The sequence below is a fragment of the Neocloeon triangulifer genome, unplaced genomic scaffold, assembly GCF_031216515.1.
Source record: "Neocloeon triangulifer isolate White Clay Creek 2 clone unplaced genomic scaffold, ASM3121651v1 ptg000002l, whole genome shotgun sequence".
NCBI lineage: Eukaryota > Metazoa > Arthropoda > Insecta > Ephemeroptera > Baetidae > Neocloeon > Neocloeon triangulifer.
Window position 1 is genome coordinate 5859881 of NW_026775545.1, and position 19884 is coordinate 5879764.

General features: G+C 36.2%; 1 long non-coding RNA gene across 1 annotated transcript in view; it reads left to right on the plus strand.

Moving 5' to 3' along the window:
• Positions 1-6805: 6805 nt before the first annotated feature.
• LOC132205348 (uncharacterized) overlaps positions 6806-19884 on the plus strand; it is a 32581-nt gene continuing 19502 nt past the window's right edge. The window contains exon 1 of the long non-coding RNA XR_009442687.1: positions 6806-6967. This is a non-coding gene — a long non-coding RNA (uncharacterized LOC132205348). The remainder of the gene's footprint in view (positions 6968-19884) is intronic.

The following is a 19884-nucleotide window of genomic DNA, read 5'->3' on the forward strand; positions in this document are numbered from 1 at the left end:
CAATCCAAATTTGTATTTTAAACTGATCAATTTAAAATAATATTTCTAAGCCATGCAGAAATTTTGATATTCCAGTCAATGCAAAAGTCCGGACATTTAAAACCAAGAGTAAAATCTTCTTTCGTCGGCCAGGTTAAGAAGTGTGTACGCTTATCATGTCTTGATACGGCGGGTAATAATAATAACATTTAGTGTCCCGCTCTCACCTGTTGGGCATGCAGGAATCTCAAGATGCTTTTCCTCCTCGTCACTGGCGGAGAACACTACTCTGTATGTGTAACTAGTGAAGTCAGCTGTTAGAAGTCTAGCTCTCCGTGTATTAAATTAGATGCGCCCCGCTTTCGGAGAACCGCCGCGGTGCTCGTCGCTTTTGAATGGGCGCGAATGCCGGGGCAGTTCTCCCGAGCCCTGGGCGCTCGCATGTTGCACGCGGACCTCATTCATGCTGGGGCCATGAATGGAACAGAGCAACCAACTATACACACTAAACTGACTATCGGCGCGAGAGAAAACCACCATCGTCGCCAACGTCCCAAAATGCATGCCGAATTATTCAGCTGCATAGTCGAATTAAGATCAGCCACACCGTTTATTTGAGTAGAAATTAATTTGTCACACACTTCAACCTTGGTAAAAGGCAAAAGTATTTAATTGTGAAATCAAGGCAAAATTTAAAGTCAAATTTACTGCATATTAATTTTTTACTGCAATAGATAAATTTATTTATGAATATATATGACGTGCACAAAATTTGACAAAATTTTGCGATATACTAAAAAATTGAAACTTTTAAGAAGAAAAAAGACAATAATTTCTAAACTTGATAAATAAATTATACCGGCTGAAAAAAATGATCTATGATTTTAAAGGGAAAACACACATTTTCACACTTCTTGAATTAACTATAAATTGATTTTATTATTGACTTATCAACGGGCAGTCTCTTTTTTAACACCCAATAAATCTTTTACAGGAAAATTCAAAACTGTAAATATAAATTATTTATTAAAATTCATGTGTATTGCGTAGAAAATGAATCAGAAACTCATGCAGAAATTGATATTTGCTCATCAGTTTTGAAAAATAAGTCACAGTAATACAAACTTTTGCTACATTAACTCGCCCCTGTACAATTAAATAGGGAAGTGTAGGAGGAAAACTGGATATCAAATCGTGCCGTTTATTGTTTTTCGCATTTGCATTTAGCTTTTCAATTCCTTTGAATAGACAAGACTTCAATTTGAAATTTATGGGTCGGTGTGAAACCTTGAGAAATATAATAGGAGGAAAGAACAAAGCGAAACGCCTACTGCAAAATTCCGCGTAATACAATCGATCAAAATAAATATGCGCCGGCAAAAGCAAGCTGGGGCGAATGAATGAATTATAAAGAGCGTCTCTGATTGCAATCGGCGAACAAAATTAATGTATACATCTGTTTCGGACACTCCTTGGACGAGTAAGGCATTTTTTATTATTATATTCACCGGCAGCGAGCAGTCACGTCAATGTCATCTCTCTCAGTCCGTCTGACTGAATCGCATCAATAGAAATCACATACTCGCAGCAATTTATCACGTGTCGAAAAGAAATTTTATAAAAACCAACGCCCAATTCCGTGCGTCGCCTATTATATTCGATCTAATAACAATATCAAGGCCCGCGAGAGTGAAAAAGCCCGATAATTTATGTGAGAGGTGCTGCCGGCCTATTCAATAGCACCGACACACCAAATTACCGGGTATCACTTGTGGCTCTCGCCTAATTTATACAGATGGTGGTCATCTTATCCAGAGGCCGCACACCGATCGGTCGATCCGCTTTTTATACCAAGAAATAATCCTGTACGCCATTAAGTGAGACGCAATCAATAGGAATGACAGGCTGAAATTGGGTACCACGTATGGATGGCAAAAGAATTATATATTAAGAGGAGTGGACGCGTCATTAAGAGAGAAGCCGCGAGGTAATTATTTCTCGTGTTCGGAGCATGATGTTGGACTTGTGTAGCTTTATCTTTGCTATAGTGTCATGTAGACCAAAGACAAAAATAAATACATTGCATTAATTTTATTAACAAAAAAATTATATAATTATTTATTTAAGAAAAATTTAAGTAAAATATATATTCATTTTAAAATAATTATTTTAATTAAATAATTTATTGTTTTTCATATTATTGTATAATTTTGTTTGGCTCTTTAATAAAGACGTAGATAAGAAATATAAATATTAAACTGGAAACAAAGGTAGTAAAATATAGTAAATTTTAATTGGCCCCAATCTATGTGATCATAGGTATCTGAAATGTTAGTTGGACAGAGCTTGGTTAGTTTTCTCCTATATTAATGTAAAGATGATCAAAATTGACTTATATATCATGAAATAATACTAAACAAGAAGGATTGAATTGAATATTATAGTTATGTAGAAAAAATATTGGTATTAAATTTATGTGATTTTTCAAATTAAGCTCTCATTAACGATTATATCGTTTAATATTTTTAAACAGACTGAAATTCCTCTTCAGTTGCTAATCATTAATATAATGCAAATATATTTTTAAGTCACAAGCAATGTAATTTAGTTTTTAATTTTAAAGGCCAATTATAAAGTATCATAAAACTAAAAATCATGTCAAAATAGCAAAATTCACAAAATATTCATCTGGTTATATTTAAAATTTTATTTAAAAATTAAAAATGATACTGAGATTTGGGATGGATTCTCCCAAAGAGGCCCAGCATGGCAGCAGACAGTGAGCAATTCGGTAGCACATTTGATAAGACATCTCTGCTGCTGCTGCTATATGCACACATGTAGGGCCTGAAAGAGATGAATCATTATAGAGATGTGGATATGTATTTGAATGCCCACCCACGGGCTGCCGGCCACACCTTTTGCCCGATTCAATTCTTCTCCGGGGCTCTCATATTTTTATTTTCTTGATCACACGGCGTCGATAATGGAGCAACATCGATCAAATCGAACGCCACAATGCGCCATTTGAATTTTTAATTCAATAACATACCGGCTCGCGGCTCGCATGGGGCCACACATTAGGTGGCTACATCCATCATGTGTGCACAGTAGCCGCCATCTCACTCTCGCGATCGAGCACAGATCGCTCTCGAAATTTACATTTAATAATGGGTTTTATTGCTCGCTCAGTTTTTATGAATTTTTTTCCTGTAGTTATTGATTGGTATCCTGATTCAAGGTGCGCTCTTAGCTCAAATTGCTGGCTATAAAATTTAATATCTCAATTTCGTTCCACTTTATTAATTTACAGCTTCAATCACGATTTTTGAAATTGATTTTTTCACATGTAGTATGGGATCAGAGTCTGAGATTCGTAAAGCCCACCGTGCGTCTTTCGTTGGTGGAAATGAAGTGGAACCCTGATAAGTCGCACGAATTGTTTACTCCAGACCTTCCCTGAATGAATCTATATATATCATATATTTTGCTATAGATTTCTAGGAATCAAGCCAGTTGTTTCCTTGACGTGATTCATATTTATTATGTATGTATATAATTTTCGCAATTGTTCATTACTATACATTGCCTAATATCACAACAAAACTTACAAATCTAATGTTTGATTTTTTGAAGAAGAAATAAATATATATGAATTGAGATTTGTTGAGCCATTTTAATAAATAATTGTTAATAATAATGGATATTTTTATGAACTCTTCATACATTTTTAATGTTGAAATAATATACGTCTGTTCGTCGAAAGCGGGAAAAAAGCCTACTTTACAGGGGCTTTTTCTGTGTATTTCCCTATACCTAAGCTGCGCCCACACCGCTTTCCTTGGTTATTCGCTTTCGGCGGCCTGACTACAGATATTTTTGCAAATTATTAAAATATGGCCATAATTACGTTTGATTGAATATATTTTATAAATTAAATGAAATCCCTTAAAAACTGAAAAAAATTTAATCAAACCAGTTTTCCACATTAGACGGATTATGTACGGGTTCAAAAGGAAGAGCGGACTTAAGCTCTTTTCCTGCAAACGTGTATCTGTGTTCATGTGGTAGCATTGATTTTCCAGCAGAAAACCGCAGACAAAAAGGAGGAGGAGGAGATATTAAAATATTTTGACCGCCCAGCAATTTCATTCCGAATAAATACCTCTGAGGATCGTCTCTTTTATCTTTTTAAAATAATCCTTTATCTTATGCATTCTCCTTTGCACCGCAAAATACTTACCACAAAGGTTAGCCACACTTTTAGACCACGCCGCACACACACACCGCTTATTTTAACCCTTTCTCTCTCTCTCTCTCTGGCTTTGGCATTTTTTCATCCTCTCTTGCGCGCATAGTTGTTGTATTTCCTGAGCGACCCCGAAAACTCCTCCAGTCTCTCTCTGCACCGCCGCGATATGAAAGGGGTTGCTCTGTGTAATATTAAATATATAGACACAGGGCGGATGCGACTTTTTATCTGTGGTGGCGAATGGAATTCAACCCTGTGATGCCGAATGCTCATCTCTCGCCCGCCGCCGCATAACTCAAAGAAATGCCCCAGCAGCGCTAAACGGAAATTTGCCGAGCACTCCAAAAATCTCGCGAATATTGTGTGCAATATCGTGCGCAGCCTATCTCCTCCTCCGTCAGAATTTTTTCTCGCCACTTTCATAAATCTCTTCAAGGCGTTTGTCAAGGGCTCACTTTTTGGCTCTGCTTTATTTCTTGCAGTTGTGTGCAAAAAAAATCTGCAAAAATATTTCACATGTAAAATGATTTTAAAGTGGTAAATTTAATCTGCCTGAAAAATTTGTTGCTAATGGTCGGCCTGTTAATTTGTATCTTCATGTGGTAACAAATTTTAATTAAAATCTTAAGAGATAGTTTTTTGAGAAAGAGAAAACTGAATGAAGTTTGGACACAGAAATATTATAAATTATAATTTATTAATTAAATTAATTGATCACTGGAAAAATAATTGACTAATGATTAGCAAATATGACCATAAAGTGAAAATTTTAACTTATGTAATATAAATAAATTCGAAAAAAACTTTTGAGTAAATTAATTTTAAAAAAAATCCTCATTAAAATCAGTAAACTAAATTTTTAATTCAACTTTATTTAATTTTGGTTGCGCCTTAGTGTATGTCAAATATCACGCTTATCCATTTGTATGAAACATTATTCACATTTTTCCCAAGGAAAGGAATCATTTTTTTTTTCATTTCGCACTTTGTTTCCTTTGTAAATCGCTGAAGGGCACGCCGCGCGTTCACTCGATGGTGATTAGCATATTGATTAGCAAATGAGCGTGCTTCGTGCGAATCGGCAATAAAATAATGAGCAGCTTTTCCAAATCGCCTCGGTCATTATTATTAACAAGAACATGAATGTAGAGAGAGAAGCGCGCGTGATGCTGCGCTATTGAAAAGACATTAACACGGCGTTTTGTTGTCGAACACACACACGCGGACCATTTATATATGTACAATGAGAGAGACGCACGCAATAATGAATTTCGTGCGGAGAGATATAGAATGCTTGCTGATCATCAGCCGGCAGCACACCCGAGCCTCTCGCGCGTCTCGGCGCGCGAACCTGTTCTGCAGGTTTTTATTGGAACATCTTCGCAAAGTAATTAATAACAGTTTACATGTGTTAAAAACATACATACCTGAAACACACTGACGCACACACATCTTACCTTTTAAATCTTGCATTTTTGAAAGATATTTCTTCTAATTATCAAAATTTTTTATAACAATTATATGATTTGAGAACAATTTATCGGCATTCTAATTTAATTAATATTTTTTTATTAACATTGTAATTTATTTAAAATGTATTCCTTGTTTTTGTTTTACATGTGTACAGTTTTTTACAACAAATGAAATTGTTTTTTTTTTGTCATTCTGAAATTAAAATTTTGACACCAACTTGAATTTTAATGAACCAATGTTTTCACTCACAATTTCAGTAAAAAGTTAAATTTTGTCAAATTGAAAAGATTTATGTCTTCTCCTCACCTATATCTTATAAGCTTATTCCTGTGTGATTTCATTCAATGTAAAAATATCAAATTGCACCTGCCCTCTTTCACAAGGAGGAAATGAAGGTGGATCGAAAGAAGCGACCGATTGTGTTATGCTTTTGATGCAACAACACCCAGGCCGTTCATCATCCAGCTCTTTCTCGGCTCCACTTACACCCGCACGTTATAATGTGGCAGACAGGCGGGTTCGTCTTTTCCTTTCCTTTTCTTCAAAAAAATATGACCTCGCCGCTTTTTTGTTTGAGTCATTAAGCCATAAAAAGATTTAGTGCCAAGGAAAATCAATTTGGTATAGGAGTCTTCAGATGTATTATAAGCCATCAACTCTCGCACGCGGTATTTATATGATTGCCCGCCGTCGTCGTCATTAGCGTGCGGCAAAGAAAGAAAGGATGGGGTCATTATTGGATTCAGGAAATGTGCTTCGGCCCGGTGCATCGCGAGCAAGGCCCGAAAAAATTACGGCAGGAAAAGCAGGCGCGAGGGGAAATAAATATATGATGAAAATCAAGAAACCTGGTGCATTTGATAGTTCAGCTTAATGCAGCTAAGCAGGCACATAGAGGCATTTAAATTATTTAATTTAAATTATTGGAGGAATTTGTCTGGGACCACATTATAGCGATCAGCATTGCATGACCTTGTAATGTTATTCTTATGATCAAGGTCAACGTCAAATGGTGCTATAATGAGGTCCCTGGTTGCCAAACTCGTTCCCGCGCTTTTCTCCCCAAGACAATCGGACACGCCCACACATGATTTGCTTTCTTTGTTGACAAAGTGCATCGTGTCTCGCCGGGGTCAGGGTCAAGATTAAGCCAGAATTTGGCCCGAAGTTGGCAAAAATCGGCTGAAATGCAAAGTGAGAAGAGCTTTCCAGTCATCGCAGCAGCACGCAATCCAGCCAGATTCGTCATTCGCCGGCGGAAAAGTAAGTTCCCTTCTCGTTCTCTCGATTTGCAAAATTAGCAGGCTCATAGTTAAGTCTGATTTTCTTGATAAACTCAGCCAACAACGCCAAGTCAGCCTTATTAATGCCGTGATTTTGAGATTTTTGCCAGAGTTTAGCCTATTTTGCTCATACACAATTATGTATTGCATTTTCTTCTCACTTGCACTTGAATAGACTTGCACAATAATAATCATATTATGTATGTATGTATGTAGTGCAGAGCAACAATACATACAAACATTTTGCCTTATTTAGCATAACTTTTTAAATAAAATTCTTAAGTAAGAATTTATATATAAATTTGCAACTAATAAATCAAAATTATTTCTCAAAATTTGAATCTCTCCTTTAATTATTTACAAAAAAAAAAAAAAATCAAATTATTTCTCTACCTTTACTGTTAAATTTTTTATTATTAAATTACATATTATTAGGAAAACATGTAGTGAAAACATGATTCATTATTCCTGAATGGTGCTTGATTGGGAAGATTGACTTTTGCCGTTGGAAAACAAAATCAAGACTCGCTGGGATTTCCGCGAATCGGTCTTTCTTTTCCTACGTCAAGTGTTATCGTTTCTGTGCATCCGAAAATCGCTGCACGTTGACCACGCGTGGTGTTTTCCTAGCACGGACAGATTCCACAAATTTATCAGGAAAATAAATACACTCGTCTGAAAAATAATGATCCGCGCTGCCATAAAACGGGAGAGTCGCGGTCGAAGGCATATTAAATAAATAAAAAATCCCTTGAGTCATCAATACACCTCCGGCTCGCGGCCGTGGTATGCGAGAAAGGGGTTCTCCTGCTGTGTTTGTTTAATACGTGTCCCTGTCCATATATCCACCTATCATCACGATCGAGTCAATAAAAATAATAATAACATTTAGCGTTTCCAGCGAAGCACTAAAAGCAGCCAGGGGAGCGCCGCGGAGCCGGGGTTACTATTTAAAAGGAATCGATTTTGGTAAATAATAGCTCTTTGTACGTGGAAACACCACAAAAATATTGTGTGAGTGTGTTTTCGGTCTGATTGCCGCGTGTGTGGTTTTTGTATCTCTGCGATCGCATGAGCAGTCGAAAAAAAATCGGTGCCACTGGGAATCGACACCATATTGATTCTCACGACATAATTCAGAAAATGAAAAAAAAACCTTACAAATACCAAATACTATTTACTGAAAATGAAAAAAAAAATAAAATTCAGGGAAATATTTAAATGTTTTCATTCAATTATTCCTCACCAGGAAATCCTTCAAATTTTCTTTAAAAAAATGTTTGGTAATAGGGTCAGGAAACATAATTAAGTTAAATTGCACTCTCATTTCTGGATGAAATTGCGCTCTGTAATAAGATATTAACTATCCAAAATTGCGCTCATCCTGCTTCCTCTGCATGTGCTAATTTTTTTTTATCCTTTTTGCTCTAATCCTTTGTGTAAATAAGTAAATAATAATGAGCTCTAATTGTGCGCGCCTTTTTTAGTAATTATATCTGCGAATTGCAGCAGACGATGAGGAGAAAGCTGCGACACAAAGGTGCTCTTTTAAATTGTCTGATCAGCTGCGCGAGAATTGATGGCGTGCACATGAGTTTGACTTACATGTTGCTCACATTTTGCCACAGAGAGAGCGAGTAACTGTGCGTATGTGTGATTTTTAATTATTGCTCTCTTGAGAGGCAGTTTTCATAATGCTGGTGGTTTATGTGACATTGTCAATAAGCATACACACATACTTCAGATTAACACTGCATCATGGTGCGAGGCGAGAGAGTCTCGTTATGCGAGAAGATTTATGTCGGTCATTACATCGCAATGCAGAGAAATAATGTTCCTTCAGAAAGATTTTTAATCATTAAGTAGAAAATTAAAATTGTTCTTTAATGGACTCTGCATAAAAATTTAGAATTTGTCTTGATAATTCAAAATTAGATCGTTGCATGGATTATTAAATAGTTTTAAATTTTTGGGGAGATATTTTTTCCTGCTAATTTGGCATCAGAAACTATCATAAGCCAACTTTTCATGTATATAAGTTTAAATTAAAAATATAAATATTTTGAATAGAATCAATTAGGAAAAAAAAAACCTAATTTGAAAAAAAGCATCAGATCGTTCCTCATACCCCACAATAATTTTTCATTTATTAAATTCCTTTTTTTCTTTTACAAGAATTCCTGTAAACATATTCAGATAATACAAAATGAACTCAACTTTCTAGAGGTACTTCATTATTAGTTTACATTTTATTATTTCTGCATTATTATTTATATCCAATCACTAATCAATCTCAATGTAACCTGCAGCAGGATTAAATATCATTTATTATCTTTACAAAAAACCTTATACATTTATTTATAAATATAATTGATTTTAATTTAAAGCTGCCTTTTACATTGACGTGAACGCGTTATTATTTATGAATAAATTAAAACATTTCACGCAGCAGCGAGCAATGCACCGGCAGTAAATATTCCGAACGTCATTTGAAGTGACTGCGCGCTCTAATCTCAGTCGAAGGTGAATTAAGAGTTGCGCGCTGCATCACGAGTTGCCAAGTGACATGCACATATTACAGGCGCTAAGTGATTTCTCGTATGCGTCCTGTGCGACGTCAAACAGGGTCAATGAGAGTAATAAGCGTCAAGAATTCTCGCGAGTGTTTAATGCGGCTAATTAGCGCAAACACGCCAATCAATCACGGACGACGGTGCGTGCAACAACAATTATTATTATTGTATGCGGGGCGCTCGAGAGAGACTTAAATTGAAAAGAAAATCAAGTACGTTTGCGTATTATTGATTTCATTTGAGCATTGCAGATAAACTCACAATCTTATATGTTGTGTAACTGCAGGAGAGCAAGCAAAGAGAAGTGTGAAAGCTAATTTAATGGAAAAGTATGTTTTAGATTGTAAAATTTTAATTAATTTAAATTTGCATTATTTTATTTAAATATTTCATTTATTCAGATAAATTGTTTGTACCAATTTTTTTCTCTTAAATAATGAAACATGCAAATATATTATAGGAAAAATAGTAATTATTGCACATTTCCTTTACCCTTGCGAATAATTTTCCCCTCGAACGCCCTAAATATTTGATTGAACCCTCGTCCCGTTTTCTTCAATTCAAAATGTTAAATTTATTTTTCAAACATTAAAAAATACAGATTACTTTTGGCAGTAAAAAGGCACGAAAATGTATAGCGTGATGAAATAAAAAGTACTTCACGTCGTTTCATTGTCTCTTTAAAATTTTAAAACGTGAGCTGTCAGCTGAAGGAAATTACCTTTTTTTTTATATCGGCCATAATAAATTGAATAATTGTAGCAGATTTACGTTTGGTCTTAATATTATTACCAAGAGGTTGAAATTAATTGCCCGTTTGTAACTGGAGGAGAGATAAGCTCGTGATTTAAATTGCATGCCGAATCAACAGCGAATTTTGGGATTAATATTTATCCGAATACAATAAGTCTAATTAAAAAAGCAGGGTATCATGTCAACCTCACATAAATTCTTCCGTCGCTAATGAAAGAATATAAAAAATCATCAAGGCTTCGCTTTCTAGGCTTCCATGCTAGGCACTCTCGACATAATCAAATTTAATCTTTGAAAGTACTTTACTCCGGGGCCGTCACCGGTGGTGCTGCGCTAATATAAATAATGAGAGTGCAATGCAGCATTGCGTGATGATTTTTCCGAAATATAAGTTTTATGCAAAAGCCAATATGGCCGCCTTTTACTTATTACCCACCCCGTGCGCACCGAGAGCATGTTTTATGCTGCTCGAAAATAGAATATCAAGAATTAATGAGCATAAAAGTACAGTATGACGTCGCCGAAATTTATTGCGCCACACATGATACCGGCGCGCACATGTATAGGAAATTTATACACACGGCGGCGTCTCTCCTCGTCGTTTCGTTTTGAGCATGGCAGCTATTTTTCACGTATATACGCGATATTATTAATAAGTTTGGTTCGCCCGCTTTCGTGGTAATGGACAGTATATCAATGTGGCCGCCGAGAGTGAATTTTGATCACAGGCAGTGATTAGCGTTTCGAGAGTGCGCCGAGCTGAGCGATGGAAAAAGAATTTATTGACCTTTTTTAATAGCAAAACATGCAAACTGCCACACGGCCCCCTTTCCATTTTACACAAACCAGCGTGTGCTGCTGCTGGGAAAAAAAAATTTATGCCGCAGAAAAATAATGGCTTCTCAACTTTCCCAATTATTAGTAATCACCGAAAATTTATATGGAAATGAATGCCGTCGCGTTGGATGTGTGTTTTTTTTATAGAGTGGCCGTGTTTTGTTTGGCCCTTGTATGTATGTACACGGCATGAAAATTAGTTCAGGAAATTATTGGCGTGGTGGATTTCGATCGATTCTTTAGTTGGAGGAAACAAATTGACGCAAGAGATAAATATTGACCTTTTTTTTTGGAAGAAACCATTTTATTTTTATTTTATTTTTTGGGATTAAAATTGTGGTTTCTTTATCACGTATCCAAATTTGTTATCCCCATTTAAGAAGTAAATTAATTAATATAAAAGCGTCTTTAGAGCAGTCCAGGCTCCCTAAATCAGCGCTCCACAAACCGCAAACATTGATTAAGCCTATGAGAATTTCCTCTCACATACATTGATTAAGCCTATATGAGAATTTCCTCTCGCACGTGCCATGTGAGGAAAAGCAGCAAATAAGTTTTATCTCTATAAAAAATGATGAAAAAAAATAGTTAATTAAAATAATCCGACGATTATCACAGTAACCTCCTTACATTTCCGGCCAAAATTTTTGATTCTGCTTTATTCAAATGCCAGTGTCATGTACACCCATGAAATTTAGAGCTGGTGTAAATGTTATAGAAAATTTACTATAGAGCGGTGGCTGCTCTTATATTGTATAGAAAATTCACGTCTCCAAATTAGTGTGGCTACAGGTCTAGAGTTTTTTGGATATGCAACCACAAAATTTTTGGTAGTGAAGCTAGTTAGTCGCTCGATATCATCTAAAAAATTTGGAGCGCGAAAATGTGGATGTTCGAATGAATCACAGTGCTATATTGTTGCTGCCGGTTGCCTATTTTAGGCCTAGAAATTAAATTTTAGTAACTAGTATTTTTGAATAAAATTAAAAAATAAAGGTGAAATTTTGGCGCAATTTTTAAATCCTTGTTTATTTTTGGTGATGTTTAATGCATTCTTTTGGTGAATCTTATAATTTTTTAATCAAGTTGTTCTGTTAATTTTTCAATATAATATTATTTGACCTTTTAATTTCTTTTAATATATTATTGCCGTGTGTTTGAGGATATATTGCTAATTTAATATTATTATTGTTTATTCGTCCAATTGTTACACCACATTGCTTACATTCAATTTTTGAAAAGAATTTGTTTGAGAAAAAGGCATTGTTGGACAAAACAGCACCATCTGTAGCAAGAATTTTGCTCAAACTTCTGAGATCAAAAAGACCACATCTGCAGCAGTGATATTATGGCTTCTAAAAATGATGAATTATTTTACAGAGTAAATTTAAAAAAATAAACAATTAATTGATCAGCTTTGAATGCAGCATGAAATATTTTAATACTTAAATTAAAATTGTATTTAAATCAATAAATTTCAGAAACGTTAAGGATTATTGCAAAGAAAAGCATCAAACACTTCTGGCATTAAATTTGATTCAGGAAAACCAATAAAAATTATTAATTACAAAGCTTTAAGAACATCAATTTTTTCTATGTTAGTTTCTGATATTTAAAAATAAATACTTCTAGGTTGCCTTCAATTAATCTGTCGTGTGTTAGTCACGTTAGTGACCTGCCAAGAGCAAATTTTAGGGCACACGTGTATTTATTTAGTATGACGAAAACGAGCCCGTTGCGCGATAACAATCGGCAGGCGAAAACGAGCGCGGCGTAAATCACGTCGTCGGTTCTTTTGCTTTTCTGCTCCGCTCCAATCAGTGCGAAAAAATCAAAGCAGAACCCTTGAAGAAGAAAGAAAGAAATTGTTTTCGGATCAGAGCTGAACGCGTGTGTGTGGGGCTCTAATTAATGCGAAGCAAAAAAATAAAACCCACCGGACTAAACTAACAATGGTCTCATTATCCTATTGATTTTGTTGCCGGCCGCTTCTGTCCTCTCCTAGGGGCCAATTATCTTTAATTTAATTCGCACGGCGAGTGACTCTTAAACTCCGGCGAGGCCTCAAAAAGAATCGCGGAGATTGATTGCGAGGAATGCGGATCACCTTTGTCACAAGGCGAAAACACTCGGAGGGCCATTCGTCTTGATTGTTGACCCCGAGACGAGAATAATAACGAATAGATTGAAAATAAATGCGAGGTGAATTAGTGCGGGGAGGCAGTGAGGGGCATTATAAATAAGCCGGGGCGGCGAAACTCGTCGCTCTCTGGCTTTTTTAATTGTTTCAGCGCCGGGGCCGAATAAACAAATCTCTCACTCTCTCCAAGTTGATGTATCGGCCAGTGAGGTGTTGCTTTTAGAGCAATTAATTTTGCGGTGTTAAGAACACGACGAGTCTATCGGCATGTAAAAATAGAGAGCGCTTGCACGGCGGGTAATGGACCGCACTCTCCATCTCTTTCGAAGGAAGAAGCTATTTCCATCGGATTGAGTGAGAGAGAATGACACAAAAGCAGCGAGCGCCCTTTGCTGCATCACGTAAGCCGCTGGCCCGCCGCGAGTGTTTCTTTCTTAATTGCGCCTGCTCTGATTCACTCCTGATTTTTAGATTTAATGTGTTTGTTCTTCGGCGGGATTGGTTTTCGCCACCATCTATTCTTGCACGGGGCACTGACTGGGTGCGAGTGCGGCGCATCAGCTCAAAAGCAACAGTATTGTTTGACAGAATAAGAAAAATGGTTTTTAGAATTTATATTTAAAAATTGAAGCAAAAAAATTTGAAATTCAAATAAATTTCATTTGTTGTTGACTAAAATATTAACAAAAAATTGAATTTTCGGAGAAGATAAAAAGGGTCGAATTGTTTTCAAATTTTATTGAATCGATAAATATTCTGCTAGGTTATTTAAAAGTAATTTTGATTAATTTTGTTTTTAATTTGTACAACACTTTGAAATCTAACTTAAATTTTTGCCAATAAAAAAACCAACGTCGGAAATATAATTTTAATGAAAGTTTTCACTGAAGTTTCTTAATCAATAAATAGTATCAAAAATATCAATTATATTAGGGTAAATTTCAAGATTTTTAAATTAATTAATCAAAGTTATTTTAATTGTTTACATGACTATAACATTCAGTTGCTTCGTCTCAGAATTGTATGCCAGGTGCCCAGCGGGTTGCATAAATCAGCCGTCGGGGCACTCGCGGCAGCAGTTTGTTTTTCTCAGACGCCGTGTGGCGATAAAAATTATCCGCTCTCGCGACCCCCTCGATCTCCGCGAGTGTGTGCGTTTCCGAGGCTGATCCTGTGTCGTGTGTTTATATTTAGGCTTCAATACGGCGTAACTATTTCAACGCAATAAAAATTCCTAACTTAATAAGACAGCCATTGATTATTCTTTGTCACCGGGCTAGAGTGGCAGCGGCGGCGGCGGCCAGAAAGACAAACACCGTCGCCGCCGCTTTTTTGAGAAACGGTAACAGCTGGGCTTTGTTATGTCACATTGAATGCCACTAAATTTGTTTCCTCAACAACAGAATTCGTCGTTTATTTTAGATTTACTCTCTCGCTTTTCTCTCCCTCGCGACCCACTATCAAAAACTGGACCACGGAATTAAATTTATACTTTTTAATGGATGCATTCGCTTTCAAGATTGATTCCCTCGGAATGCGCAGCTCGTTGGGTGTTAATTGACGCTGCTTAAGAACGAATTAATTACGTTGGCGCCCATTGTCTTTTGTGTTCTTTGGGAAAATTCTTCCCAACGCGCTGTCTGTGTCAAAAATGTCGCGCGGGTTTCAAAACGAGCGTGACAACCGGTGATAAAAAAAAAACAACTCTAGCGCAATTATTGAGCAGTGTGTCTTTGCTCCCTGCAGGTTTTTGTTATAGGAAAAAGAGTCAAGATCAGATGTGCGATTGCACTTCCCTAGTGAAAATTAAAAAACTAACGCGTCGCTCTGCTCAAACAATGCATTATCAATTTCATTTAATCGCAGCACGCCGCGTTCTTCTTTCCTTATAATGGCAATTAACCAGTCACACATCACAAAGTTTCATAATAAAAAGGTCTATTATTGTTTTAATTATCGCTAATAATTTTTCTCCGCCGCAGAGAAACTTCCTTTTTGTTCTCCAGCACCCACGATTTCGTATCGTCAATTGTGAAATTATTGCATTATCTAGATGGGAACTTTTTTGTCTCATTTTGAGCAGGTTTTTATAAATTTTATGATACGGCATTATTATTTCGAAATCATGCAAACTTCTTCTTCTTCTTCATTTTCCGACCTCTTTCGGCTCACTCGGTAATTACAGTCGCGGCTAATTACACATTATACACTCGCCTGATTTTGGAGACGAAATTATTTCCCATACGCAATTTTGTCAACCCGTTTCCTAACTCCATTGTGTTGCTTTGAGTGAAATTATTTATTGTTGGCTGCCACAGTCTAATGATCATGTGATGCGATGCCTCCTGCTCGCGCAGTTAAAATTAATAGGCCCATGCGACAATCTTTAAGGTCACAATTTCATTGTTCCTGGTGAGCGACTTCTTGAGAAAAGGAACTGCCGCGCGGGCTGCACGGCAATCGGATAATTCATACGTACATGCACATTTGTATATCGCGTTCCATATTTTTGTTATCCAGCCAAGCAACCTTGCCTGCCCGCCCGCCACCAAAACGACTTCCTCTTCCACTTGCACACAATCCAACTCGGCAGCAGGTGAACACCTGTGGAAAAACGTTTTTCAAGGGTTTAGCCTAAGTTATAAAATAATTTTTTTTATATATATAAAAAAATTGTAGTATATTAATATTTATTTTAATTTTAATTTTATCCATTTAAAATTACTTTTTAAATTTTAAATGTATAAAATTAAATTGTTTTACTGTTTTAACGTAAATAAATACTAATTTTGTTAATTCTTATGTATATGGTTGAATAATATCAATTTATTTGATTAGATCAGTCATATTTATTTATATTTGAAGTAGAACGTTAAACCTAAGGAGAATTTTTAAAAAGTAAATTCATGAGTTTATTTTGGGAATTCCTTTAGATTTAAAATTAAATCTATTTTTTCAAATTAAATTCTAATTAAAGAACAAACAAATTAAAGTGATCAAAAGAAATAGAGATATGTAATTGATTCACTCTCCAACTACCACCTTGTAGAATACATTGTATGAATTCATGAAAATTAGTAAAATGTAGAAATTTTGTTAAATTTGGTTATACCTCAAATCCTAATTGTCTTCTTGAACCAATTCATTCCAATATTTTTATCAAAGAGAATTTTCCTTAAAAAATGAGTAATTTAACATATTTGATTGAGTAGTTGTTACTTTTATAGTCTCTCCCGGTTTAATTGTAAGGAAGTACTTTCCCTTTCCACAACACCTGCAACAATAGAACCGCAACATTATACTTCCGACTGACCAACAATTGTCTCTTTCTCGAAATTCTCTGCCCGCAGCGCAAAATGAAAAGAATAAAAAAGCGCCGCACTTTGCCGCTGTGAGTCGTCGCTGGCAGGTATCATTATTGTATTACTGTGTCTGCTGCCCTTCTGAAATGCACGTATTATTTTATTTTTTTTTCCATTACGACAGGCAGCGGCGGTGTATGTATGTGTACATGATTTTCTCCACTTGGCAATAACAATAGGCAGCTCGCCGCCGGTTTTGATCTTTATTATTATTGTTATTTGACCATGGGAGCGGAAGTGTATGACATTGCATAAAACTCATAAAACCTGCACACGATGATGATGAGGGAGGTCGCCTCCGCCGTCGGTTGGTTGGTTGGTTCCTTTGCAAGAATTGCCGCCGCTCTTTCGCTCGCGTGATGCATTTCTCGTATCAATCGTAATCATCTCTCATGATGGCTTTTAAGTTCTTCGAGGCCGAATGCTTCTGCGTGTAATCACCGACAAACTAAATAATAATGCCGAGAACCGCCATTATTTCGAACATAAATTTGAAAATTGTGCAAAAGTCTCGGATTGCGTGGCGCTTTTTATCAAAGCGAGGCGATTTCATGCCGCATTTGTAATTGGCTGTTAAATTAATTGCGAGGAGAGAGTTGAAATTCGAGGCGTTTATCAAGAGTGAAAATTCTCATAATTGCTCACGCGTCTGTTTTTCGCAATGATGTGCACCTGATTGTCGGATGTAGCACTTTTTGTAGCAACAAATTGGGAGCCCCTTTTGTTTTCAAAGTGCGAGGTTTTTTGATACCGGTGTGAATTTCTCCAACGCTCATTTGCGGTCACGTAAAGTAGCTCCAAGTACGCTTTCTTTGTTGTATGTAATGACTCAATTTTAGGTCACAAGTTTTAAGTTTTTTAAAGTAAAAAGATGTTATTAAATGAAAAAAAAATAATAATAGCTATTTTTTTATCCAACATTTTTATTTTATTTAAAGTTTTGAAAATATTTTTTCACAAACATTTTTCATACTAATTTTGTTTATTTCATTAAAAGAAATATTGTTATTAAAATATGAGGTAATAAAAGATTTAAAATAACATTTTTGTGAACCATTTGTTAAAAACGATTTATAAATGTAAAAAGTAAGTTTTAATTTATTTAATAAAAACAATGATTCAGTAGCTTGAAATTGAAAAACTGCTATGGCAATGCACTCTATGCGAAGGTATTCAGTTTTTGGTGGTTGATTTTTATTTTAATTTGACATAAAAATGCAATAAAATCACTAATTTGACAATGAAATATTTAAAAATTTATAAAAATGCTTGATTAATATTTAAAAATAAGTTAAAATATCATATTATTCTGGTCCTATTCATTTGTAAAATTTCTGTTGTTTACTTTCATTGATTTGAAATGAAACTTAAAAATTGCATAAGTAATTTCCTACCTAGATTCCCATAACCTATAACAATATTCACCTCAGCGATTCTAATTTTCTCCATATATCCGGATGTCATTCAGTCAGTGCCTCTTTCCCTGGCCCGTCCCTGGTCTTTTGCTTCTCCGGCGTGCTTGCAATTAATAAAAATTGCCGCGGGGCTGCAAAAACGAGAGACAGCATGTGGCGGCGCGACTCTTAATTCGCATATCACGTACAAATTGGACAACAATGGTGCCTGCAATTGAATTGGCTCTCGCGCTGCGGCTGCCGGGCCTTTCTCTCTTTCTCTCCTTTTTCCATCAGAAAGATGAAGGCTCCGAGCTCAAAGGGCTGCCTGTCACATCGTCCTCTGACTAATTGCTAAAAAATACAAACCACTTGGTGGGGGAGCCGATGCAAAAACATGCACGGTGCGGAAATAATAAATATATAAAGAAAGAAAGGCGCGCGCTCTGAGGGAGAGCAATTAGAATCGGCCAAATTCCTCATCGTTTGTTGATGACGATATAATTCATTTGTCATCGGGGCAACAATGACACCGCCACTCTTCTCTCTCCGACAAAATAATTCGCCCTCCGGAGGAACTGCCGCTTTTTCTGATGTAAAACATCTCATTATTTATTCGTCATCAGACCGAGAGCGAGCCCTTTCGGAACTCGGACGGGGAGAAATAAAAATTAATGCGTGCGGAGGAGGAGGAGAGAGAGAGCCATCATTTTTAATCTATTGTCAAGTATTTCATCCGGCGATAATTAAAATTTATGTTGAGCGCATCAATTTGACAATTGAAAAAGCGAGAGAGAGAAAAGGACACGCAGAGAGAGAGAAGAGCGTTTTCCAGCTGAAAAATAATGAGCGCCGCCGACAAGTAGAGAAAAGAGAGCGCAAAAACGCCGGTGAGCAGATTTGTATTAATGGCCGCCACCCGCTGGATGTGCGCAGATTAATTTGATTAATTTTATTCCTTTTGCCGGCAGCCGGGTGGGTTTTTTGACCCAATTGGCTTCGAATAATTGATGGTACTTAGCAGAGAAAGAGCAGCGCAGGCGAATGACAATGTGACTCTCCAAAGCACGGATTCAAATAACAAAAGACGTGCAGATTGGATTTTGCCTCGTCGGAGCATAAAGGGTTTTAATTTAAACCTGTACTGGCTAATTAATTAAAAATAAATATATATACATCTCTTCTCATCTGCGAGCGGCAAAACACATAAAAACGTAAGTGAAAGAGAGCCGCTCTTTTGATGATGCTGAGATGGAGCGGCGTCGTAAAATTTATTATTTTAATTGAGCCGAAAGAGGGTTTCAATAAAAAGCAGCATCCATTCGTCTCGAATCAATCAATTAAGATAACACGTTTGTGTGTGTGGGGCTATTTTCGGGCCAAGCACTCACACAATTTTATATACAAACACCGGCCTCGCTTGCTCCTGAAAGGTCTGCCTGGCCCAATAAAATTGCCAGATGCTTGCAGATACCATCAAAATTAATTGAAAGATTAAGTAGATTCCAAGTAAAAATTTATCTCCGAACTTGAGTGAGATTTGCAGAAATTTCAAGGTTAATTGATTTAGCTTCAAGGTCTTTGTACCTTCAATAAACTGGATTTTTAACTATTGATTAGTATGGCATAGTTTCAAGCATAAATCGCTCATTACTGAGTGATTTGGAATGTCATGATTATTTCTTTCACAAAAATTATCACTTGTGTGATACCCATTTATAATTGGCGAGCAGCCGCAGCTGATTGGTGCTGTTATCAAAATGTCTTATATATTCCGTATGACTTATGATTCATTAAAATTTGAGTCACATTTCCCCGTCTGCAATGGAATCATTATC